This window comes from Panulirus ornatus, chromosome 71 (assembly GCF_036320965.1).
Source record: "Panulirus ornatus isolate Po-2019 chromosome 71, ASM3632096v1, whole genome shotgun sequence".
Classification (NCBI taxonomy): domain Eukaryota; kingdom Metazoa; phylum Arthropoda; class Malacostraca; order Decapoda; family Palinuridae; genus Panulirus; species Panulirus ornatus.
Genome location: NC_092294.1, coordinates 14,282,331 through 14,309,314, shown reverse-complemented (window position 1 = coordinate 14,309,314; position 26,984 = coordinate 14,282,331). Strand labels below are relative to the sequence as shown.

General features: G+C 31.2%; 1 protein-coding gene across 1 annotated transcript in view; it reads left to right on the top strand.

The window, feature by feature from the left end:
* LOC139747971 (uncharacterized) overlaps positions 1 to 26,984 on the top strand; it is a 69,237-nt gene that overhangs the window by 20,433 nt on the left and 21,820 nt on the right. The gene's annotated exons all lie outside the window — the stretch shown is intronic.

Here is a 26,984-nt window from a genome sequence, read left to right as displayed (position 1 = left end):
GTATGTGAGAAATACTTAGAAAAACGAATGGATTTGTATGTAGCATTTATGGATCTGGAGACGGCATATAATAGAGTTGATAGAGATGCTCTGTGGAAGGTATTAAGAATATATGGTGTGGGAGGCAAGTTGTTAGAAGCAGTGAAAAGTTTTTATCGAGGATGTAAGGCATGTATGTGTACGAGAAGGAAGAGAGGAAAGTGATTGGTTCTCATTGAATATCGGTTTGCGGCAGGGGTGTATGATGTCTCCATGGTTGTTTAATTTGTTTACGGATAGGGTTGTTAGGGAGGTGAATGCAAGAGTTTTGGAGAGAGGGGCAAGTATGCGGTCTGTTGTGGATGAGAGAGCTTGGGAAGTGAGTCAGTAGTTGTTCGTTGATGATACAGTACTGGTGGCTGATTCGGGTGAGAAACTGCAGAAGCTGGTGACTGAGTTTGATAAAGTGTGTGAAAGAAGAAAGCTGAGAGTAAATGTGAATAAGAGCAAGGTTATTAGGTACAGTAGGGTTGAGGGACAAGTCAATTGGGAGGTAAGTTTGAATGGAGAAAGACTGGAGGAAGTGAAGCGCTTTAGATATCTGGGAGTGGATTTAACAGCGGATGGAACCATGGTAGCGGAAGTGAGTCACAGGGTAGGGGAGGGGGCGAAGGTTCTGGGAGCATTGAAGAATGTGTGGAAAGCGAGAACAATAGCTCATGGTCACATGGAGAGAATGAGAGAGGAAAGATTGACAAAGAGGAGGTATGTGTCAGAGGTGGAGGGAACGAGAAGTGAGAGACCAGTTTGGAGGTGGAAGGATTGAGTGAAAAAGATTTTGAGCGGTCGGGGCCTGAACATGCAGGAGGGTGAAAGGCGTGCAAGGAATAGAGTGAATTGGAACGATGTGGTATACCGGGGTCGACATGCTGTCAATGGATTGAACCAGGGCATGTGAAGTGTCTTGGGTATACCATGGAAAGTTTTGTAGGGCCTGGATGTGGAAAGGGAGCTGTGGTTTCGGTGCATTATACACGGCAGCTAGAGACTGAGTGTGAACGAATGTGGCCTTTGTTGTCTTTTCCTAGCGCTACCTCGCGCGCGTGCTGGGGGAGGGGGGGGGGGTGCCATTTCATGTGTGGCGGGGTGGCGACGGAATGGCTGAAGGCAGCAAGTATGAATATGTACTTATGTATATATGTATTTGTCTGTGTATGTATATTTTTGTATACATTGAAATTTATAAGTATGTATATGTGCGTGTGTGGACGTGTATGTATATACATGTGTATGTGGGTGGGTTGGGTTATTCTTTCGTCTGTTTCCTTGCGCTACCTCGCTAACGCGGGAGACAGCGACAAAGTATAATTGAAAAAAAAATAGATATATATTATTTTTATTATTATACTAGATCGCCGTTTCCCACATCAGTGAGGTAGTGCCTGGAAACAGACGAAGAGAGAATACCTCATCCACTCATATATACATGTTTGTGCATAAACGCCCATACATGCATATATACATACATATACATATCAGCATATGCTCATATATATATATATATATATATATATATATATATATATATATATATATATATATATATATATATATATATACACACACATGTTTATATTCATACATGCTGCCTTCATCCATTCCCAGTGGTACCCCGCCCCACAGGAAACATCATTGCTACCCCCTTGCTTCAGCGAGGAAAGGTCAGGAAAACAGACAAAAAATCCACATTCCTTCACACTTAGTCTCTAGCTGTCATGTGTAATGCACCGAAACCACAGCTCCCTATCCACATCCAGGCCCCACAGATCTTTCCATGGTTTACCCCAGACGCTTCTCATGTCCTGGTTCAATCCATTTACAACATGTCGACCCCGGTATGCCACATCGTTCCAATTCACTCTATTCCTTGCATGTCTCACCCTCCTGTATGTTCAGGCCCCAATCGCTCAAAAAAAATATCACTCCACCGTTCCACTTCCATTTTGGTCTCCCTCTTCTTCTTGTTCCCTCCACCTCTGACACATATATCCTCTTTGTCAACCTTACCTCACTCATTCTCTCCATATGTCCAAACTATGTCAACACACCCTTTCTGCTCTCTCAACTGCACTCTTTATTTCCACACATCTCTCTCACCCTTTCATTCCCTACTCGATCAAACCACCTCACACCACTTATTGTCCTCAAGTATTTCATTTCCAATAAATCCACCCTCCTCTGTACAACCCTATCTATAACCCATGCTTTGCAGCCATTTTTTGTTCAAGATAATGTTCTCTCTTTCCACACATTTTTTATTGCTCCCAGAACCTTCGCCCCCTCCCCCACCCTGTGACTCACTTCCACGTCAATGGTTCCATTCGCTGCTAAGTCCGCTCCCAGATATCTAAAACACTTCGCTTCCTCAGTCAGTTTGATGACCAAGTCTTTAAGGTGGACAAATATCATATTAGATTCTTGACCATACCTGACCCTAGTTTTATGTTGTTTAACAATAATATTAAGAACCTTATCAGTTTGAGCAATGTAAAACTGATCACTTACTTGTCCACACAACCCTTCTGAAAAGTTACAGAATTCCATGACTGTATTATTATTGCTGATTTCAAAGATTTCAAAAGAACAGAAACATTAAGCAAGTTCTCATAATAAAGTAATACAAAGAAGTTCTCAACTGGTTCTTTAGATTGAACATCATAGAAAGACTTTCGAGCTAAACTGCAAACTGAAACAAGGAATTGTTTGGGATACTGTAATTTATAACCAATTTCATAGATTTTGTAAAGTTCCTTATCAATTATTTCTGAACTACATATGGAAAATGCTCTAAGAAACATTGATGAAAACACAGAATGTTTTACTTTATAGGGATGAGCATTTTACACATTTCTTTCATTCCTTTACGAATTTCTGAAAATGCTCCTGGGTTACTTCATGTTCCTATAGAGCAGTTTAGATTATAGGATATGTTGCACATATACAGAGTGTTTCACCAGGTTGAGGTGTATATTATGAAGACGACATTTTAGATAACCGATAACAAACGTGATATATATATTTATTTTAGAGAATACCCTTCACACAGAGCATCCTAGGATATTACGACTGCCACAGTGGGAGGGTTAGATAAGGCGATTGTGATGAGGGTCATAGACATTAGGAAAAATCCAACATAGGCAATGGGAACCCTATTCATCCTCCCAAACAGCCAAAATTGGTCTATATTTTCAATGTTCTAGTCAAAATAGATTAGGCATACACTTAACTTAAGTATTGTGCTAGCTGCTGATGATGAATTTCAGTAAACTAGACAACAAATCTAGTTTTGTCCACACCACCAGACTCCACCTGGTAAGCTGTTATTCCATATGCTCCCCAGCAGCAGTAGACCACTTTATTATTGTTGGTATGTCTGTTATAAATCCTAGCTGCTATAGGGCAGGTTATGTATGGCTTTCACTCGGTGATTTCCAGTTTAGGTATGCAGGAAAATTTAGCTTTTGGGGGTAAAGAGTTATTTTGTTTTCCAGTTTGGGCATACGGTTTAAAAAAGATTAAAGACTTTGTTTTTCTTTTCCAGTTTGGGCGTACGGTTTAAAAAAGATTAAAGACTTTGTTCTTGTTTTTTGATTAGCAGCATTATTCTATGCTGTTAGATATAGTGATCATGAGGCTTGGGAATATCAAGGGAAAGGTTAGATTTATTATCATAAGCCTATGGGAAATGCATGTAAAAAAAAAATGTATGAAATTCTTACTAAACCTCCATTGAAACTGAAAATTACCTAAATTTTGAATATTCCAGAGTCAAAATATAATTGAGACTTATGCTATACCTCTGCTTGGCATCCTAACAAATGGTAATATCATAAAGTTCCCAACAGTAGACTACAGTAATGTTGTGTATCCACTATAATTCTCGGATGCTATACGAGGTTAGGTGAGATTTTCTTCATTTTTCCTATCGTTTAGCAGGTGTCTAAACTTGATTTTACTTTCATAGCATCACATTTACTTTGATTTCTTATCACTCGCACTACTATCTCCTTGTGAAATATTATTGAGATCATGCTCTGAATCACACTTCAGTGCTTTCAGTCTGTTCTCTGAAGTCCACACTACCACTGTAGAACAAAATCACACATTATTCAAAGGTAGTTTAAATGCTGAGCTGAACTGGTAATTTTGTGTTCATAGGATCATGATTTCTGATGTGGTTATGCTGGTAAAGCACCCAGGGGTAATTTACCAATTTAAGTATTCAGGGGTGCGTGATGTCCCCATGGTTGTTTGATTTGTTTATGGATGGGGTTGTTAGGGAGGTGAATGTAAGAGTTTTGGAGAGAGGGGCAAGTATGCAGTCTGTTGTGGATGAGAAAAGTTGGGAAGTGAGTCAGTTGTTGTTCGCTGATGATACAGCGCTGGTGGCTGATTCGGGTGAGAAACTGCTGAAGCTGGTGACTAAGTTTGGTAAAGTGTGTGAAAGAAGAAAGCTGAGAGTAAATGTGAATAAGAGCAAGGTTATTAGGTAGAGTAGTGTTGGGAGACAAGTCAATTAGGAGGTAAGTTTGAATGAGAAAAACTGGTGGAAGTGAAATGTTTTAGATATCTGGGAGTGGATTTGGCAGCGGATGGAACCATGGGAGCGGAAGTGAGTCACAGGGTAGGGGAGGGGCGAAAGTTCTGAGGAGTTGAAGAATGTGTGGAAGGCGAGAACGTTATCTTGGAAAGCAAAAATGGGTATGTTTGAAGGAATAGTGGTTCCAACAATGTTGTCTTTTCCTCGCGCTACCTTGCGCGCGTGCGGGGGGAGAATGGGAGGGGGTGGGGTGTCATTTCATGTGTGGCGGGGTGGCGACGGGAATGAATAAAGGCAGCAAGTATGAATTATGTACATGCGTATATATGTATATGTCTGCATATATATGTATACGTTGAAATGTATAGGTATGTATATGTGCGTGTGTGGACGTGTATGTATATACATGTGTATGTGGGTGGGTTGGGCCAGTCTTTCGTTTGTTTCCTTGCGCTACCTCGCTAACGTAGGAGACGGCGACAAAGTATGATAGATAGAAAATAAAGTATTCATCATGTTTTTGCTTAAAATACTAGGCAATTGATGTTTCTGTCCTTTACTTAAATTTGTTTTCACTTTGTGCTCTTTCTGCGTATTCAAACATGGGATTTGTGGTAAACAGCATGAATATGTTTAGGAATTTAAATCTACAATGAGTATTCCTACACATGTGGACAAGCTATCCATCTCAGACCACGTTTTGTTTGATCTCTTGAGCAACATCTAGTGCCCAGGTAATGAGGTTTCTTCTCTAAATCGATACCTAAACACCCAGGTGACATGTATTCAACTCCACGTCATGTACTGACTCATGAAATCAGTTTAAACAATTCTACCCATATGTGCTTTGGACTGAATCTGAGATCATTGGAATGATCAGCAGTGAGCTGAGATGGATTAGCTTTTATGCATTCAGTCTTCGCTTACTAGTTATCATTCAAATAATCATAGGTTTGATCCCAAGCATCGTGCATTGAATAGATTATATTGATTCTCTGTGTCATTATAGGTTGTATATTTAGATAGATGTCACCGGAGTGTCTTGTGTCAATTTAGAGCAGAAACCTTTTACCTGGGTGCCGGGAGGCTGTGCCATAGCTTCATGGTCACTTGAGAGGTAATAGGTTTCCTTGATTATAGAAAATTATGGTTTATAAGGATGGTCTTATGGTCTTATGGTCTTCACTCTCTTGTTATCGTTCAAATGATTCTCTGGGTTTAATCCCAAGCACCTACAGGTGATTCCATATGTCAGACCAGGTTGTAGGTTCGAGGAGATGCCACTGGAGTACTTTGTATCAAATGTAGAGTGGGAACTTTATTATTTAGGCACTTGGGGAGCTATTCCATAGCTTTGGAGTCCATAAAGAGGCAGCAGATCTCGATCACAGAAGACATGGTCTGAGAGGGATATCTTTTGTCAATTCGAGGTACATGTGTAATGGTTATCATTGAAATGATTATAGGTCTGATCCTGAGTACAGATTTGTGTAGTTTATGTGTGTAAAATATGTATTTCTCACAGTAAATATCATTGTGAAGAGAAAATTGATCTGTATGTTTGGGGACTTTGGAAGTTTTTTGTATATTGAACTTAGTTTCACTTTCTACTTTTATTTCATTCAGTCATAGCAGTGTTGGGGAATATTACACCTTTTGCCCAGTTTCACTTTCTACTTTTATTTCATTCAGTCATAGCAGTGTTGGGGAATATTACACCTTTTTGCCTTGAAAATATGTTTGAGGATGGTAATTGGCTGGAACATGTGGGAGGGATATTACATATGTTTTATTTTACGTATCATCTGTTACCACAGTTTTGCATCACCCCAGAGTTACAAATAGAGAAGATAAGTTGCCTTTGTCATATAATTTCTTCCACATGGAAGTTCAAACCCAAGTGTGTTGGGGGGAGGGGTACGTTACGTACCTGCTGGCCTCACTTCTTCATGTATCACCCCACTTGCTTATTTCTCCACTCTTCTTATATCATTCCTCTTCACTTTCCAAAGGACAGATGTCACTAGGTATCTCACCTCGTGACTAAGGTCTATGCATGGTCACTTGAATGGAAGACCTGCAGGTCAGTGGCTATGCTCATGTAATGATGATGGCTAGGCTAGTACTGAGGAGATCAGAGAAATTTTTTTTCCATTGCCTTCCTGCCAATAAAAGGGACCTCTTTAGGCTTCTAATGTGTGATACGTTAGGTGGAAAATTCACTTATTTCTGGTTGCTCGTTTGATAACACAGGAGCAGTGATTGGGTGTGTGGGAAGAGAAGATGTAAAAGTCTTCTTTTGTCTTTTCCTTCGTGCATTTGTTTGCTTTTTCCTGTGGGGTGGTGGTGGCGTCAGGAATGGATGAGGGGAACAAGCATTAATGTAAAGACTATTTTTTTCCATGTTGAAACATGAATCTGGGGTTCAAATTTTGATTTAGGCGAAAGTAAGACCTGTGATTATTTATATAATCAGTCCTTTAGAAGTTTTTTCATGATATTCACTCTGCATTTACTGTGTATCTTTGAGCTTAGGAAAGCATCATGAGATATTATCAATGATTAATTTCATAATAATATAATTCAGTTTTAAAAACAAAAAAGATTTTTAGGTTAAAAAATACCTGAACTGTTACCTGCAATTCTTTATTTTTTTTTTTTGTGATAGTAATAGATTTCCAGGGCTGTTTTTCAGGCTTAACACGTAAGTGGGCTACAAATAATGTTGTTTTTGTAGGGGGTGGGTCATTAAGGTCTGTAATTAGGTATTCAATTGATTAAACCTTTAGAAATTTCTCAGGTTATTCACCTCATATTTGTTGTGTATTTTTATCAGCTTCAGAAAGCATGATGAGGTATTTTCCCCATGATTCTTTCAAGTATAGAAATGTTCCAGTTTGTTATATTTCAGGTATAGAACAAAAACGTTGTTGGGTTTGAAAAAAAAAAATCACTGAACTGCGTGTTACCGGCAGTTTTTGGTATTTTTGTGAGGATGATAAATTTGCTAAAAAAAATCTCAGTACAAGGACTGTTTTTTCATGCTGAACATGAATATGAGGTTCAAATCCTGTTCATGGGTCATTAACGCCTGTAAGTTTGTAATTAAGCACTTAATTTTACGAAGTACAGTATTTTGTCTCGATATCCTTAATCACCATATAGAATACCACATGTTCCCAGATTTTCGTTAAAATCTGAAGAATTGAAAATCTGAGCAAAACATTATTTTTCTTGATTTTTTTTCAAAAATAGATTTTCCTAAAGATTTCAGCATAGATGCTTTTATGTCTTCTTAATAAGAATCTGTGGTCAAAACCTTAAAATTCGTGTAATTAGTCGAGTAGTTAGCACATTAATAAAATTATAATATTAAGTATGTAATTAAGCGCTTAATTTTACGAAATGCAGTCTTTTGACTCGATATCCTTAATCACCATATAGAATAACACACATTCCCAGATTTTCATTAAAATCTGAAGCAACTGAAAATCTGAGTAAAATATTTTTCTTGATTTTTTCAATAAATAAATTTTCCCGAAAATTTTACGAAATGCAGTATTTTTACTCGATATTCTTAACCACCATATAGAATAGCACACATTCCCAGAATTTCATTAAAATCTGAAGAAGTTGAAAATCTGAGCAAAATATTTTCGATTTTTTTGAAAAAAATAGATTTTTCTGAAAATTTCAGCATAGATCCTTTTACGTCTGCTAAATAAGAATTTGTGGTCAAAAACCTAAAATTCGTGTATTTAGTCGAGTAAATAGCATATTAATATAATTATGATTCATATTAAGTATATAATTAAGCGCTTAATTTTACGAAATGCAGTCTTTTGACTCGATATCTTTAATCTCCATACAGAATAGAACATATGCCCAGATTTTCATTAAAATCTGAAGAAGTTCAAAATCTGGCCAAAATATCCAAGGCTTGGATTTTTCTTGATTTTTTTGAAAAGATAGATTTTCCTAAAAATTTCATCATAGATGCTTTTCCATCTGCTAAATAAGTATCTGTTGTCAAAACCTTAAAAATCGTGTAATTAGTTGAGTAATCAGCATGTAATTATAATTAATATTAAGTATGTAATTAAGCGCTTAATTTTACGAAATGCAGTGTTTTGAATCGATATCCTTAATCACCATATAGAATACCACATTTTCCCAGATTTTCATTAAAATCTGAAGAAGTTGAAAATCTGAGCACAATATTATTGGATTTTTCTTGATTTTTTTGAAAAAATAGATTTTCCTGAAATTTTCAGCATAGATGCTTTTACGTCTTCTGAACAAGAATCTGTGGTCAAAACCTTAAAATTCGTGTAATTAGTTGAGTAATTAGCATATTGATTTAATTATAATTAATATTCAGAATGTAATTAAACGCTTAATTTTACGAAATGCAGTGTTTTGACTCGATATTCTTAATCACTATATAGAATAGCACATATTCCCAGATTTTCATTAAAATCTGAAGAAGTTGAAAATCTGAGTAAAATATCCAAGGCCTTCGATTTTTCTTGATATTTTTGAAAAAATAGATTTTCCTAAAATTTTCAGCATTGATGCTTTTACGCCTGCTGAATAACGAATCTGTGGTCAAAACCTTAAAATTCGTGTAATTAGTGGAGTAATTAGCACATTAATATAATCATAATTGATATTATGTAATTAAGGGCTTAATTTTACGAAATGCAGTGTTTTGACTCGATATCCTTAATCACCATATAGAATAGCACATATTCCCAGATTTTCAATAAAATCTGAAGAAGTTGAAAATCTGAGTAAAATATTTTTCGTGATTTTTTTTGAAAAAATAGATTTTACTAAAAATTTCAGCATAGATGCTTTTACGTCTGCTTAATAAGAATCTGTGGTCAAAACCTTAAAATTCGTGTAATTAGTCGAGTAGTTAGCACATTAATATAATTATAATTAATATTAAGTATGTAACTAAGCGCTTAAATTTACGAAATGCAGTCTTTTGACTCGATATCCTTAATCACCATATATAATGGCACATATTTCCAGATTGTCATTGATATCTGAATAAGTTCAAAATCCGAGTAAAATATTTTTCTTTTTGAAAAAATACATTTTTCTGAAAATTTCATCATAAATGCTTTTACGTCTGCTAAATAAAAATCTATGGCCAAAACCTTAAAATTCGTGTAATTAGTCGAGTAATTAGCACAATATAATTATGATTAATATTAAGTATGTAATGAAGCGCTTAATTTTAAGAAATACAGTATTTTGCCTCGATATTCTTAATTACCATATAGAATAGCACATATTCCCAGATTTTCATTAAAATCTGTTGAAGTTGAGAATCTGAGTAAAATATTAACCTTGGATTTTTCTTTTTTTTTATTCAAAAAATAGATTTTCCTTGGATTTTTCTTGATTTTTTCATGAAATAGATTTTCCTCAAAATTTCAGGATAGATAATTTTACGTCTGATGATTGAGAATCTGTGGTCAAAACCCGAAAATTCTTGTAATTAGTCGAGTAATTAGCATATTGATATTATCATTAATAATAAGTATGTAATTAAGGGCTTAATTTTACGAAATGCAGTTTTTTGACTCGATATCCTTAACCATCATATAGAATAGCACATATTCCCAGATTTTCATTAAAATCTATAGAAGTTAAAATCTGAGCAAATTATTTTCGATTTTTTCGAAATAGATTTTTCTGAAAATATCAGCATAGATGCTTTTACGTCTGCTGAATAATAAACTGTGGTCAAAATCCTAAAATTCGTGTAATTAGTTGAGTAAATAGCATATTTATATTAAGTATGTTATTAAGCGCTTAATTTTACGAAATACGGTATTTTGACTTGATATCCTCAATCTCCATATAGAATAGAACAAATTCCCAGATTTTCATTAAAATCTGAAGAAGTTGAAAATCTAGCAAAAATTTTTGATTTTTTTGAAAACTAGATTTTTCTGAAAATTTCAGTATAGATGCTTTTACGTTTGCTGAATAAGAATCTGTGGTCAAAACCTTAAAATTCGTGTAATTAGTCGAGTAGTTAGCACATTAACATAATTATAATTAATATTAAGTATGTAATTAAGCGCCTGATTTTGCGAAATGAAGTCTTTTGACTCGATATCCTTAATTACCATACAGAATAGCTCATAGTCCCAGATTTTCATTAAAATCTGAAGAAGTTGAAAATCTGAGTAAGATATTTTTCTTGATTTTTTTGAAAAACTAGATTTTCCTGAAAATTTCAGCATAGATGTTTTTACGACTGCTCAATAAGAATCTGTGGTCAAAACCTTAAAATTCGTGTAATTAGGTGAGTAATTAGCACATTAGTTATAATTAATATTAAGTATGTAATTAAGCGCTTAATTTTACGAAATGCAGTGTTTTGACTCGATATCCTTAATCGACATATTAAATATCACATATTCCCAGATGTTCATTGAAATCTGAAGAAGTTGAAAATCTGAGCAAAATTTTGTCCACGGCCTGGGATTTTTCTTCATTTTTTTGAAAAAATAGATTTTCCTTAAAATTTCAGCATAGATGCTTTTACGTCTGCTGAATGAGAATCTGTGGTCAAAACCTTAAAATTCGTGTAATTAGTCGAGCAATTAGCATATTGATTTAATTATAATTAATATTAAGAATAATTAAGCGCTTAATTCTACGAAATGCATTGTTTTGACTCGATATCCTTAATCACCATATAGAATACCACATATTCCCATATTTTCATTAAAATCTGAAGAAGTTCAAAATCTCATCTTAATATTATACAAGGCCTTGCATTTTTCTTGATTTTTTGAAAAAATAGATTTTCCTGAAAATTTCAGCATAGATGCTTTTACGTCTGCTGAATGAGAATCTGTGGTCAAAACCTTAAAATTCATGTAATTAGTCGAGTAATTAGCATATTGATTTAATTATAATCAATATTAAGAATGATTAAGCGCTTAATTTTACGAAATGCAGTGTTTTGACTCGATATCCTTAATCACCATATAGAATACCACCTATTCCGAGAATTTCATTAAAATCTCAAGAAGTTGAAAATCTGAGCAAAATATTATCTAAGGCCTTGGATTTTTCTTGATTTTCTTGAAAAAATAAATTTTCCTGAAAATTTTAGCATCGATGCTTCTACGTCTGCTGAATGAGAATCTGTGGTCAAGACCTTAAAATTCGTGTAATTAGTTAAGTAATTAGGATATTGATTTAATTATAATTAATATTAAGAATAATTAAGCGCTTAATTTTACGATATGCATTGTTTTGACTCGATATCCTTAATCACCATATACAATACCACATATTCCACAAATTTTCATTAAAATCTGAAGAAGTTGAAAATCTGAGCAAAATATTATCCAAGGCCTTGGATTTTTCTTCATTTTTTTTTGAAAAAATAGATTTTCCTGAAAATTTCAGCATAGATGCTTTAACGTCTGCTGAATAAGAATCTGTGGTCAAAACCCTAAAATTCGTGTAATTAGTCGAGTAATTAGCATATTATATTTATAATTAATATTAAGTATGTAATTAAGCGCTTACTTTTACGAAATGCAGTGTTTTGACTTGATATCCTTAATCACCATATAGAATACCATATATTCCCAGATTGTCATTAAAATCTGAAGAAGTTGAAAATCTGAGCAAAATATTATCTAAGGCCTTGGATTTTTCTTCATTTTCTTGAAAACATAAATTTTCCTGAAAATTTCAGCATGGATGCCCTTACGTCTGCTGAATGAGAATCTGTGGTCAAAACCTTAGAATTCGTGTAATTAGTTAAGTAATTAGGATATTGACTTAATTATAATTAATATTAAGAATAATTAAGCGCTTAATTTTACGAAATGCAGTGTTTTGACTCGATATCCTTAATCACCATATAGAATACCACATATTCCCCAAATTGTCATTAAAATCTGAAGAAGTTGAAAATCTGAGCAAAATGTTATCCAAGGTCTTGCATTTTTCTTGATTTTTCTGAAAAAAAAGATTTTCCTGGAAATTTCAGCATAGATGCTTTTACGTCTGCTGAATGAGAATCTGTGGTCAAAACCTTAAAATTCGTGTAATTAGTCGAGTAATTAGCATATTATAGTTATAATTAATATTAAGTATGTAATTAAGCGCTTAATTTTACGAAATGCAGTGTTTTGACTCGATATCCTTAATCACCATATAGAATAACATATACTCCCAGATTTTCATTAAAATCTGAAGAAGTTGAAAATATGAGTAAAATATTATCCAAGGCCTTGGATTTTTCTTCATTTTTTTTTTTTTTTTTTTAAAAATATACTTTGCTGAAAATTTCAGCATAGGTACTTTTCGATGTGATGAATGGGAATCTGTGGTCAAAACCTTAAAATTCGTGTAATTAGTCTAGTAATTAGCATATTGATTTAATTATAATTGATTTTAAGAATAATTAAGCGCTTAATTTTAAGAAATACAGTATTTTGACTCGATATCCTTAATCACCACATAGAATATCACATATTCCCAGATTTTCATTAAAATCTGAAGTTGAAAATCTGAGCAAAGTATCCAAGGCCTGGGATTTTTCTTCATTTTTTGAAAAAATCGATTTTCCTGAAAATGTCAGTATAAATGCTTTTACGTCTCCTGAATGAGAATCTGTGGTCAAAACCTTAACATTCGCGTAATTAGTCGAGTAATTAGCATGTATATTTCATTATAATTAATATTAAGAACAATTAAGTGCTTAATTTTACGAAATGCAGTAATTTGACTCGATATTCTTAATCACTGTATAGAATAGCACATATTCCCAGATTCTCATTAAAATCTGAAGAAGTTAAAAATCTGTGTAAAATATTATCCAAGGCCTTGGATTTTTCTTGATTTTTTTCAAAAAATAGATTTTCCTCAAAATTTCAGCATAGATGTTTTTACGTCTGATGATTGAGAATCTGTGGTCAAAACCCTAAAATTCGTGTAATTAGGGGAGTAATTAGCATATATTTATAATTAATATTAAGTATGTAATTAAGCGGTTACTTTTACGAAATGAAGTGTTTTGACTCGATATCCTTTATCACCATATAGAATACCATATATTCCCAGATTTTCATTAAAATCTGAAGAAGTTGAAAATCTGAGCAAAATATTATCCAAGGCCTGGGATTTTTCTTGATTTTCTTGAAAAAATAAATATTCCTGAAAATTTCAGCATGGATGCTTCAACGTCTGCTGAATAAGAATCTGTGGTCAAAACCCTAAAATTCATGTAATTAGTGGAGTAATTAGCATATTATATTTATAATTAATATTAAGTATATAATTAAGCGCTTACTTTTACGAAATGCAGTGTTTTGACTCGATATCCTTAATCACCATATAGAATACCATATATTCCCAGATTTTCATTAAATTCTAAAGATGTTGAAAATCTAAGCAAAATATTATCCAAGGCCTTGGAATTTTTCTTGATTTTCTTGAAAAAAATAAATATTCCTGAAAATTTCAGCATTGATGCTTTTACGTCTGCTGAATGAGAATCTGTGGTCAAAACCCTTAAAATTCGTGTAATTAGTGAGTAATTAGCATATTAATAATTATAATTAATATTAAGTATGTAATTAAGCGCTAATTTTACGAAATGCAGTGTTTTGACTCGATATCCTTAATCACCATATAGAATACCACATATTCCCCAGATTTTCATTAAAATCTGAAGAAGTTGAAAATCTGAGCAAAATATCCAAGGCCTTGAATTTTCTTCATTTTTTTGAAAAAATAGATTTTCCTGAAAATTTCAGCATAGATGCTTTTACGTCTGCTGAATAAGAATCTGTGGTCAAAACCCTAAAATTCGTGTAATTAGTGGAGTAATTAGCATATTAATTTATAATTAATATTAAGTATGTAATTAAGCGCTTACTTTTACGAAATGCAGTGTTTTGACTCGATATCCTTAATCACCATATAGAATACCAAATATTCCCAGATTTTCATTAAAATCTGAAGAAGTTGAAAATCTGAGCAAAATATTATCCAAGGCCTTGGATTTTTCTTCATTTTTTTGAAAAAATAGATTTTCCTGAAAATTTCAGCATAGATGCTTTAACGTCTGCTGAATAAGAATCTGTGGTCAAAACCCTAAAATTCATGTAATTAGTGGAGTAATTAGCATATTATATTTATAATTAATATTAAGTATGTAATTAAGCGCTTACTTTTACGAAATGCAGTGTTTTGACTCGATATCCTTAATCACCATATAGAATACCATATATTCCCAGATTTTCATTAAATTCTAAAGATGTTGAAAATCTAAGCAAAATATTATCCAAGGCCTTGGAATTTTTCTTGATTTTCTTGAAAAAAATAAATATTCCTGAAAATTTCAGCATGGATGCTTTTACGTCTGCTGAATGAGAATCTGTGGTCAAAACCTTAAAATTCATGTAATTAGTCAAGTAATTAGGATATTGACTTAATAATAATTAATATTAAGAATAATTAAGCGCTTAATTTTACGAAATGCAGTGTTTTGACTCGATATCCTTAATCACCATATAGAATACCACATATTCATCAAATTTTCATTAAAATCTGAAGAAGTTGAAAATCTGAGCAAATCGTTATCCAAGGCCTTGCCTTTTTCTTGATTTTTCTGAAATAATAGATTTTCCTGGAAATTTCAGCATAGATGCTTTTACGTCTGCTGAATGTAAATCTGTGGTCAAAACCTTAAAATTCGTGTAATTAGTTGAGTAATTAGCATATTATAGTTATAATTAATATTAAGTATGTAATTAAGCGCTTAATTTTACGAAATGCAGTGTTTTGACTCAATATCCTTAGTCACCATACAGAATATCACATATTCCCAGATTTTCATTAAAATCTGAAAAAGTTTAAAATCTGAGGAAAATATTATCCAAGGCCTTGGATTTTTCTTGATTTTTCTGAAATAATAGATTTTCCTGGAAATTTCAACATAGATGCTTTTACGTCTGCTGAATAAGAATATATGGTCAAAACCTTAAAATTCGTGTAATTAGTCGAGTAATTAGCATATTATAGTTATAATTAATATTAAGTATGTAATTAAGCGCTTAATTTTACGAAATGCAGTGTTTTGACTCAATATCCTTAGTCACCATACAGAATATCACATATTCCCAGATTTTAGTTAAAATCTGAAAAAGTTGAAAATCTGAGCAAAATATTATCCAAGGCCTGGGATTTTTCTTCATTTTTTTGAAAAAATAGATATTCCTGAAATTTTCAGCATAGGTGCTTTTACGATTGCTGAATGAGAATCTGTGGTCAAAACCTTAAAATTCGTGTAATTAGTCGAATAATTCGCATATTGCTTTAATTATAATTAATTTTAAGAATAATTAAACGCTCAATTTTACAAAATGCAGTGTTTTGACTCGATATCCTTAATCACCATATAGAATATCACATATTCCCAGATTGTCATTAAAATCTGAAGAAGTTGAAAATCTGAGCAAAATATCCAAGGCCTTGGATTTTTCTTCATTTTTTTTAAAAAATAGATTTTCCTGAAAATTTCACCATAGATGCTTTTACGTCTGCTGAATAAGAATCTGTGGTCAAAACCCTAAAATTCGTGTAATTAGTGGAGTAATTAGCATATTATATTTATAATTAATATTAAGTATGTAATTAAGCTCTTACTTTTACGAAATGCAGTATTTTGACTCGATATCCTTAATCACCATATAGAATACCAAATATTCCCAGATTTTCATTAAAATCTGAAGAAGTTGAAAATCTGAGCAAAATATTATCCAAGGTCTTGGATTTTTCTTCTTTTTTTTAAAAAAATAGATTTTCCTAAAAATTTCAGCATAGATGCTTTAACGTCTGCTGAATAAGAATCTGTGGTCAAAACCCTAAAATTCGTGTAATTAGGGGAGTAATTAGCATATATTTATAATTAATATTAAGTATGTAATTAAGCGCTTACTTTTACGAAATGCAGTGTTTTGACTCGATATCCTTTATCACCATATAGAATACCATATATTCCCAGATTTTCATTAAAATCTGAAGAAGTTGAAAATCTGAGCAAGATATTATCCAAGGCCTTGGATTTTTCTTGATTTTCTTGAAAAAATAGATTTTCCTGAAAATTTCAGCATAGATGCTTTAACGTCTGCTGAATAAGAATCTGTGGTCAAAACCCTAAAATTCGTGTAATTAGTGGAGTAATTAGCATATTATATTTATAATTAATATTAAGTATGTAATTAAGCGCTTACTTTTACGAAATGCAGTGTTTTGACTCGATATCCTTAATCACCATATAGAATACCATATATTCCCAGATTTTCATTAAAATCTGAAGAAGTTGAAAATCTGAGCAAAATATTATCCAAGGCCTTGGATTTTTCTTGATTTTCTTGAAAAAATAAATATTCCTGAAAATTTCAGCATTGATGCTTTTACGTCTGCTGAATGAGAATCTGTGGTCAAAACCTTAAAATTCGTGTAATTAGTCAAGTAATTAGGATATTGACTTAATTATAATTAATATTAAGAATAATTAAGCGCTTAATTTTACGAAATACAGTGTTTTGACTCGATATCCTTAATCACCATATAGAATACCACATATTCCCCAAATTTTCATTAAAATCTGAAGAAGTTGAAAATCTGAGCAAAATATTATCCAAGGCCTTGGATTTTTCTTGATTTTTCTGAAATAATAGATTTTCCTGAAATTTCAGCATAGATGCTTTTACGTCTGCTGAATAAGAATCTGTGGTCAAAACCCTAAAATTCGTGTAATTAGTGGAGTAATTAGCATATTATATTTATAATTAATATTAAGTATGTAATTAAGCGCTTACTTTTACGAAATGCAGTGTTTTGACTCGATATCCTTAATCACCATATAGAATACCACATATTCCCAGATTTTCATTAAAATCTGAAGAAGTTGAAAATCTGAGCAAAATATTATCCAAGGCCTTGGATTTTTCTTCATTTTTTTTGAAAATATAGATTTTCCTGAAAATTTCAGCATAGATGCTTTTACGTCTGCTGAATAAGAATCTGTGGTCAAAACCTAAAATTCGTGTAATTAGTGGAGTAATTAGCATATTATAGTTATAATTAATATTAAGTATGTAATTAAGTGCTTAATTTTACGAAATGCAGTGTTTTGACTCGATATCCTTAATCACCATATAGAATACCATATATTCCCAGATTTTCATTAAAATCTGAAAGAAGTTGAAAATCTGAGCAAAATATTATCCAAGGCCTTGGATTTTTCTTGATTTTCTTGAAAAAATAAATTTTCCTGAAAATTTCAGCATAGGATGCTTTTACGTCTGCTGAATGAGAATCTGTGGTCAAAACCTTAAAATTCGTGTAATTAGTCGAGTAATTAGCATATTGATTAATTATAATTAATATTAAGAATAATTAAGCGCTTAATTTTACGAAATGCAGTGTTTTGACTCGATATCCTTAATCACCATATAGAATACCACATATTCCCAAATTTTCATTAAAATCTGAAGAAGTTGAAAATCTGAGCAAAATATTATCCAAGGCCTTGGATTTTTCTTGATTTTTCTGAAATAATAGATTTTCCTGGAAATTTCAGCATAGATGCTTTTACGTCTGCTGAATGTAAATCTGTGGTCAAAACCTTAAAATTCGTGTAATTAGTCGAGTATTTAGCATATTATAGTTATAATTAATATTAAGTATGTAATTAAGCGCTTAATTTTACGAAATGCAGTGTTTTGACTCATTATCCTTAGTCACCATAGAGAATATCACATATTCCCAGATTTTCATTAAAATCTTAAAAAGTTGAAAATCTGAGCAAAATATTATCCAAGGCCTTGGATTTTTCTTCATTTTTTTGAAAGAATAAATTTTCCTGAAATTTTCAGCATAGGTGCTTTTACGATTGCTGAATGAGAATCTGTGGTCAAAACCTTAAAATTCGTGTAATTAGTCGAATAATTAGCATATTGCTTTAATTATTATTAATTTTAAGAATAATTAAACGCTCCATTTCACAAAATGCACTGTTTTGACTCGATATCCTTAATCACCATATAGAATATCACATATTCCCAGATTTTCATTAAAATCTCAAAAAGTTGAAAATCTGAGCAAAATATCTAAGGCCTTGGATTTTTCTTCATTTTTTTGAAAAAATAGATTTTCCTGAAAATTTCAGCATAGATGCTTTTACGTCTGCTGAATAAGAATCTGTGGTCAAAACCCTAAAATTACTGTAATTAGTGGAGTAATTAGCATATATTTATAATTAATATTAAGTATGTAATTGAGCGCTTACTTTTACGAAATGCAGAGTTTTGACTCGATATCCTTAATCACCATATAGAATACCATATATTCCCAGATTTTCATTAAAATCTGAAGAAGTTGAAAATCTGAGCAAAATATTATCCAAGGCCTTGGATTTTTCTTCATTTTTTTTAAAATATAGATTTTCCTGAAAATTTCAGCATAGATGCTTTAACGTCTGCTGAATAAGAATCTGTGGTCAAAACCCTAAAATTCATGTAATTAGTGGAGTAATTAGCATATTATGTTTATAATTAATATTAAGTATGTAATTAAGCGCTTACTTTTACGAAATGCAGTGTTTTGACTCGATATCCTTAATCACCATATAGAATACCATATATTCCCAGATTTTCATTAAAATCTGAAGAAGTTGAAAATCTGAGCAAAATATCCAAGGCCTAGGATTTTTCTTCATTTTTTTGAAAAAATAGATTTTCCTGAAATTTTCAGCATAGATGCTTTAACGTCTGCTGAATAAGAATCTGTGGTCAAAACCCTAAAATTCGTGTAATTAGTGGAATAATTAGCATATTATATTTATAATTAATATTAAGTATGTAATTAAGCACTTACTTTTACGAAATGCAGTGTTTTGACTCGATATCCTTAATCACCATATAGAATACCATATATTCCCAGATTTTCATTAAAATCTGAAGAAGTTGAAAATCTGAGCAAAATATTATCCAAGGCCTTGGATTTTTCTTGATTTTCTTGAAAAAATAAATATTCCTGAAATTTCAGCATTGATGCTTTTACGTCTGCTGAATGAGAATCTGTGGTCAAAACCTTAAAATTCGTGTAATTAGTCAAGTAATTAGGATATTGACTTAATTATAATTAATATTAAGATTAATTAAGCGCTTAATTTTACGAAATGCAGTGTTTTGACTCGATATCCTTAATCACCATATAGAATACCACATATTCCCCAAATTTTCATTAAAATCTGAAGAAGTTGAAAATCTGAGCAAAATATTATCCAAGGCCTTGGATTTTTCTTGATTTTTCTGAAATAATAGATTTTCCTGGAAATTTCAGCATAGATGCTTTTACGTCTGCTGAATAGAAAATCTGGTCAAAACCTTAAAATTCGTGTAATTAGTCGAGTAATTAGCATATTATAGTTATAATTAATATTAAGTGTGTAATTAAGCGCTTAATTTTACGAAATGCAGTGTTTTGACTCAATATCCTTAGTCACCATACAGAATATCACATATTCCCAGATTTTAGTTAAAATCTGAAAAAGTTGAAAATCTGAGCAAAATATTATCCAAGGCCTTGGATTTTTCTTCATTTTTTTGAAAAAATAAATTTTCCTGAAAATTTCAGCATAGGTGCTTTTACGATTGCTGAATGAGAATCTGTGGTCAAAACCTTAAAATTCGTGTAATTAGTCGAATAATTCGCATATTGCTTTAATTATAATTAATTTTAAGAATAATTAAACGCTCAATTTTACAAAATGCAGTGTTTTGACTCGATATCCTTAATCACCATATAGAATATCACATATTCCCAGATTTTCATTAAAATCTGAAGAAGTTGAAAATCTGAGCAAAATATCCAAGGCCTTGGATTTTCTTCATTTTTTTGAAAAAATAGATTTTCCTGAAAATTTCAGCATAGATGCTTTTACGTCTGCTGAATAAGAATCTGTGGTCAAAACCCTAAAATTCGTGTAATTAGTGGAGTAATTAGCATATATTTATAATTAATATTAAGTATGTAATTAAGCGCTTACTTTTACGAAATGCAGTGTTTTGACTCGATATCCTTAATCACCATATAGAATACCAAATATTCCCAGATTTTCATTAAAATCTGAAGAAGTTGAAAATCTGAGCAAAATATTATCCAAGGCCTTGGATTTTTCTTCATTTTTTTTAAAATATAGATTTTCCTGAAAATTTCAGCATAGATGCTTTAACGTCTGCTGAATAAGAATCTGTGGTCAAAACCCTAAAATTCATGTAATTAGTGGAGTAATTAGCATATTATATTTATAATTAATATTAAGTATGTAATTAAGCGCTTACTTTTACGAAATGCAGTGTTTTGACTCGATATCCTTAATCACCATATAGAATACCATATATTCCCAGATTTTCATTAAAATCTGAAGAAGTTGAAAATCTGAGCAAAATATTATCCAAGGCCTTGGATTTTTCTTGATTTTCTTGAAAAAATAAATATTCCTGAAAATTTAAGCATTGATGCTTTTACGCCTGCTGAATGAGAATCTGTGGTCAAAACCTTAAAATTCGTGTAATTAGTCAAGTAATTAGGATATTGACTTAATTATGATTAATATTAAGAATAATTAAGCGCTTAATTTTACGAAATACAGTTTTTTGACTCGATATCCTTAATCACCATATAGAATACCGCATATTCCCCAAATTTTCATTAAAATCTGAAGAAGTTGAAAATCTGAGCAAAATATTATCCAAGGCCTTGGATTTTTCTTGATTTTTCTGAAATAATAGATTTTCCTGGAAATTTCAGCATAGATGCTTTTACGTCTGCTGAATGTAAATCTGTTTTCAAAACCTTAAAATTCGTGTAATTAGTCGAGTAATTAGCATATTATAGTTATAATTAATATTAAGTATGTAATTAAGCGCTTAATTTTACGAAATGCAGTGTTTTGACTCAATATCCTTAGTCACCATACAGAATATCACATATTCCCAGATTTTCATTAAAATCTGAAAAAGTTTAAAATCTGAGGAAAATATTATCCAAGGCCTTGGATTTTTCTTGATTTTTCTGAAATAATAGATTTTCCTGGAAATTTCAACATAGATGCTTTTACGTCTGCTGAATAAGAACATATGGTCAAAACCTTAAAATTCGTGTAATTAGTCGAGTAATTAGCATATTATAGTTATAATTAATATTAAGTATGTAATTAAGCGCTTAATTTTACGAAATGCAGTGTTTTCACTCAATATCCTTAGTCACCATACAGAATATCACATATTCCCAGATTTTCGTTAAAATCTGAAAAAGTTGAAAATCTGAGCAAAATATTATCCAAGGCCTTGGATTTTTCTTCATTTTTTTGAAAAATAAATTTTCCTGAAAATTTCAGCATAGGTGCTTTTACGATTGCTGAATGAGAATCTGTGGTCAAAACCCTAAAATTCGTGTAATTAGTCGAATAATTCGCATATTGCTTTAATTATAATTAATTTTAAGAATAATTAAACGCTCAATTTTACAAATACAGTGTTTTGACTCGATATCCTTAATCACCATATAGAATATCACATATTCCCAGATTTTCATTAAAATCTGAAGAAGTTGAAAATCTGAGCAAAATATTATCTTGGCAAGGCCTTGGATTTTTCTTCATTTTTTTGAAAAAATAGATTTTCCTGAAAATTTCAGCATAGATGCTTTAACGTCTGCTGAATAAGAATCTGTGGTCAAAACCCTAAAATTCGTGTAATTAGTGGAGTAATTAGCATATTATATTTATAATTAATATTAAGTATGTAATTAAGCACTTACTTTTACGAAATGCAGTGTTTTGACTCGATATCCTTAATCACCATATAGAATACATACCATATATTCCCAGATTTTCATTAAAATCTGAAGAAGTTGAAAATCTGAGCAAAATATCCAAGGCCTAGGATTTTTCTTCATTTTTTTGAAAAAATAGATTTTCCTGAAATTTTCAGCATAGATGCTTTAACGTCTGCTGAATAAGAATCTGTGGTCAAAACCCTAAAATTCGTGTAATTAGTGGAATAATTAGCATATTATATTTATAATTAATATTAAGTATGTAATTAAGCACTTACTTTTACGAAATGCAGTGTTTTGACTCGATATCCTTAATCACCATATAGAATACCATATATTCCCAGATTTTCATTAAAATCTGAAGAAGTTGAAAATCTGAGCAAAATATTATCCAAGGCCTTGGATTTTTCTTGATTTTCTTGAAAAAATAAATATTCCTGAAAATTTAAGCATTGATGCTTTTACGCCTGCTGAATGAGAATCTGTGGTCAAAACCTTAAAATTCGTGTAATTAGTCAAGTAATTAGGATATTGACTTAATTATGATTAATATTAAGAATAATTAAGCGCTCAATTTTACGAAATGCAGTGTTTTGACTCGATATCCTTAATCACCATATAGAATACCATATATTCCCAGATTTTCATTAAAATCTGAAGATGTTGAAAATCTGAGCAAAATATTATCCAAGGCCTTGGCTTTTTCTTGATTTTTCTGAAATAATAGATTTTCCTGGAAATTTCAGCATAGATGCTTTTACGTCTGCTGAATGTAAATCTGTTTTCAAAACCTTAAAATTCGTGTAATTAGTCGAGTAATTAGCATATTATAGTTATAATTAATATTAAGTATGTAATTAAGCGCTTAATTTTACGAAATGCAGTGTTTTGACTCAATATCCTTAGTCACCATACAGAATATCACATATTCCCAGATTTTCATTAAAATCTGAAAAAGTTTAAAATCTGAGGAAAATATTATCCAAGGCCTTGGATTTTTCTTGATTTTTCTGAAATAATAGATTTTCCTGGAAATTTCAACATAGATGCTTTTACGTCTGCTGAATAAGAACATATGGTCAAAACCTTAAAATTCGTGTAATTAGTCGAGTAATTAGCATATTATAGTTATAATTAATATTAAGTATGTAATTAAGCGCTTAATTTTACGAAATGCAGTGTTTTCACTCAATATCCTTAGTCACCATACAGAATATCACATATTCCCAGATTTTCGTTAAAATCTGAAAAAGTTGAAAATCTGAGCAAAATATTATCCAAGGCCTTGGATTTTTCTTCATTTTTTTGAAAAAATAAATTTTCCTGAAATTTTCAGCATAGGTGCTTTTACGATTGCTGAATGAGAATCTGTGGTCAAAACCTTAAAATTCGTGTAATTAGTCGAATAATTCGCATATTGCTTTAATTATAATTAATTTTATGAATAATTAAACGCTCAATTTTACAAAATGCAGTGTTTTGACTCTATATCCTTAATCACCATATAGAATATCACATATTCCCAGATTGTCATTAAAATCTGAAGAAGTTGATAATCTGAGCAAAATATCCAAGGCCTTGGATTTTTCTTCATTTTTTTGAAAAAATAGATTTTCCTGAAAATTTCAGCATAGATGCTTTTACGTCTGCTGAATAAGAATCTGTGGTCAAAACCCTAAAATTCGTGTAATTAGTGGAGTAATTAGCATATTATATTTATAATTAATATTAAGTATGTAATTAAGCGCTTACTTTTACGAAATGCAGTGTTTTGACTCGATATCCTTAATCACCATATAGAATACCAAATATTCCCAGATATTCATTAAAATCTGAAGAAGTTGAAAATCTGAGCAAAATATTATCCAAGGCCTTGGATTTTTCTTCATTTTTTTTAAATATAGATTTTCCTGAAAATTTCAGCATAGATGCTTTAACGTCTGCTGAATAAGAATCTGTGGTCAAAACCCTAAAATTCATGTAATTAGTGGAGTAATTAGCATATTATGTTTATAATTAATATTAAGTATGTAATTAAGCGCTTACTTTTACGAAATGCAGTGTTTTGACTCGATATCCTTAATCACCATATAAAATACCATATATTCCCAGATTTTCATTAAAATCTGAAGAAGTTGAAAATCTGAGCAAAATATATCCAAGGCCTAGGATTTTTCTTCATTTTTTTGAAAAAATAGATTTTCCTGAAATTTTCAGCATAGATGCTTTAACGTCTGCTGAATAAGAATCTGTGGTCAAAACCCTAAAATTCGTGTAATTAGTGGAATAATTAGCATATTATATTTATAATTAATATTAAGTATGTAATTAAGCACTTACTTTTACGAAATGCAGTGTTTTGACTCGATATCCTTAATCACCATATAGAATACCATATATTCCCAGATTTTCATTAAAATCTGAAGAAGTTGAAAATCTGAGCAAAATATTATCCAAGGCCTTGGATTTTTCTTGATTTTCTTGATGAATGAGAATCTGTGGTCAAAACCTTAAAAAAACCTTAAAATTCGTGTAATTAGTCAAGTAATTAGGATATTGACTTAATTATGATTAATATTAAGAATAATTAAGCGCTTAATTTTACGAAATACAGTTTTTTGACTCGATATCCTTAATCACCATATAGAATACCGCATATTCCCCAAATTTCATTAAAATCTGAAGAAGTTGAAAATCTGAGCAAAATATTATCCAAGGCCTTGGATTTTTCTTGATTTTTCTGAAATAATAGATTTTCCTGGAAATTTCAGCATAGATGCTTTTACGTCTGCTGAATGTAAATCTGTTTTCAAAACCCTAAAATTCATGTAATTAGTGGAGTAATTAGCATATTATATTTATAATTAATATTAAGTATGTAATTAAGCTCTTACTTTTACGAAATGCAGTGTTTTGACTCGATATCCTTAATCACCATATAGAATACCAAATATTCCCAGATTTTCATTAAAATCTGAAGAAGTTGAAATTCTGAGCAAAATATTATCCAAGGCCTTGGATTTTTCTTCATTTTTTTGAAAATATAGATTTTCCTGAAAATTTCAGCATAGATGCTTTAACGTCTGCTGAATAAGAATCTGTGGTCAAAACCCTAAAATTCATGTAATTAGTGGAGTAATTAGCATATTATATTATAATTAATATTAAGTATGTAATTAAGCGCTTACTTTTACGAAATGCAGTGTTTTGACTCGATATCCTTAATCACCATATAGAATACCATATATTCCCAGATTTTCATTAAATCTGAAAGAAGTTGAAAATCTGAGCAAAATATTATCCAAGGCCTTGGATTTTTCTTGATTTTCTTGAAAAAATAAATATTCCTGAAAATTTCAGCATTGATGCTTTTACGTCTGCTGAATGAGAATCTGTGGTCAAAACCTTAAAATTCGTGTAATTAGTCGAGTAATTAGCATATTATAGTTATAATTAATATTAAGAAGTAATTAAGCGCTCAATTTTACAAAATACAGTGTTTTGACTCTATATCCTTAATCACCATATAGAATATCACATATTCCCAGATTTTCATTAAAATCTGAAGAAGTTGATAATCTGAGCAAAATATTATCCAAGGCCTTGGATTTTTCTTGATTTTTCTGAAATAATAGATTTTCCTGGAAATTTCAGCATAGATGCTTTTACGTCTGCTGAATGTAAATCTGTGGTCAAAACCTTAAAATTCGTGTAATTAGTCGAGTAATTAGCATATTATAGTTATAATTAATATTAAGTATGTAATTAAGCGCTTAATTTTACGAAATGCAGTGTTTTGACTCAATATCCTTAGTCACCATACAGAATATCACATATTCCCAGATTTTCATTAAAATCTGAAAAAGTTGAAAATCTGAGGAAAATATTATCCAAGGCCTTGGATTTTTCTTCATTTTTTTGAAAAATAAATTTTCCTGAAAATTTCAGCATAGGTGCTTTTACGATTGCTGAATGAGAATCTGTGGTCAAAACCTTAAAATTCGTGTAATTAGTCGAATAATTCGCATATTGCTTTAATTATAATTAATTTTATGAATAATTAAACGCTCAATTTTACAAAAAGCAGTGTTTTGACTCTATATCCTTAATCACCATATAGAATATCACATATTCCCAGATTGTCATTAAAATCTGAAGAAGTTGAAAATCTGAGCAAAATATATCCAAGGCCTTGGATTTTCTTCATTTTTTTGAAAAAATAGATTTTCCTGAAAATTTCAGCATAGATGCTTTTACGTCTGCTGAATAAGAATCTGTGGTCAAAACCCTAAAATTCGTGTAATTAGTGGAGTAATTAGCATATATTTATAATTAATATTAAGTATGTAATTAAGCGCTCACTTTTACGAAATGCAGTGTTTTGACTCGATATCCTTAATCACCATATAGAATACCAAATATTCCCAGATATTCATTAAAATCTGAAGAAGTTGAAAATCTGAGCAAAATATTATCCAAGGCCTTGGATTTTTCTTCA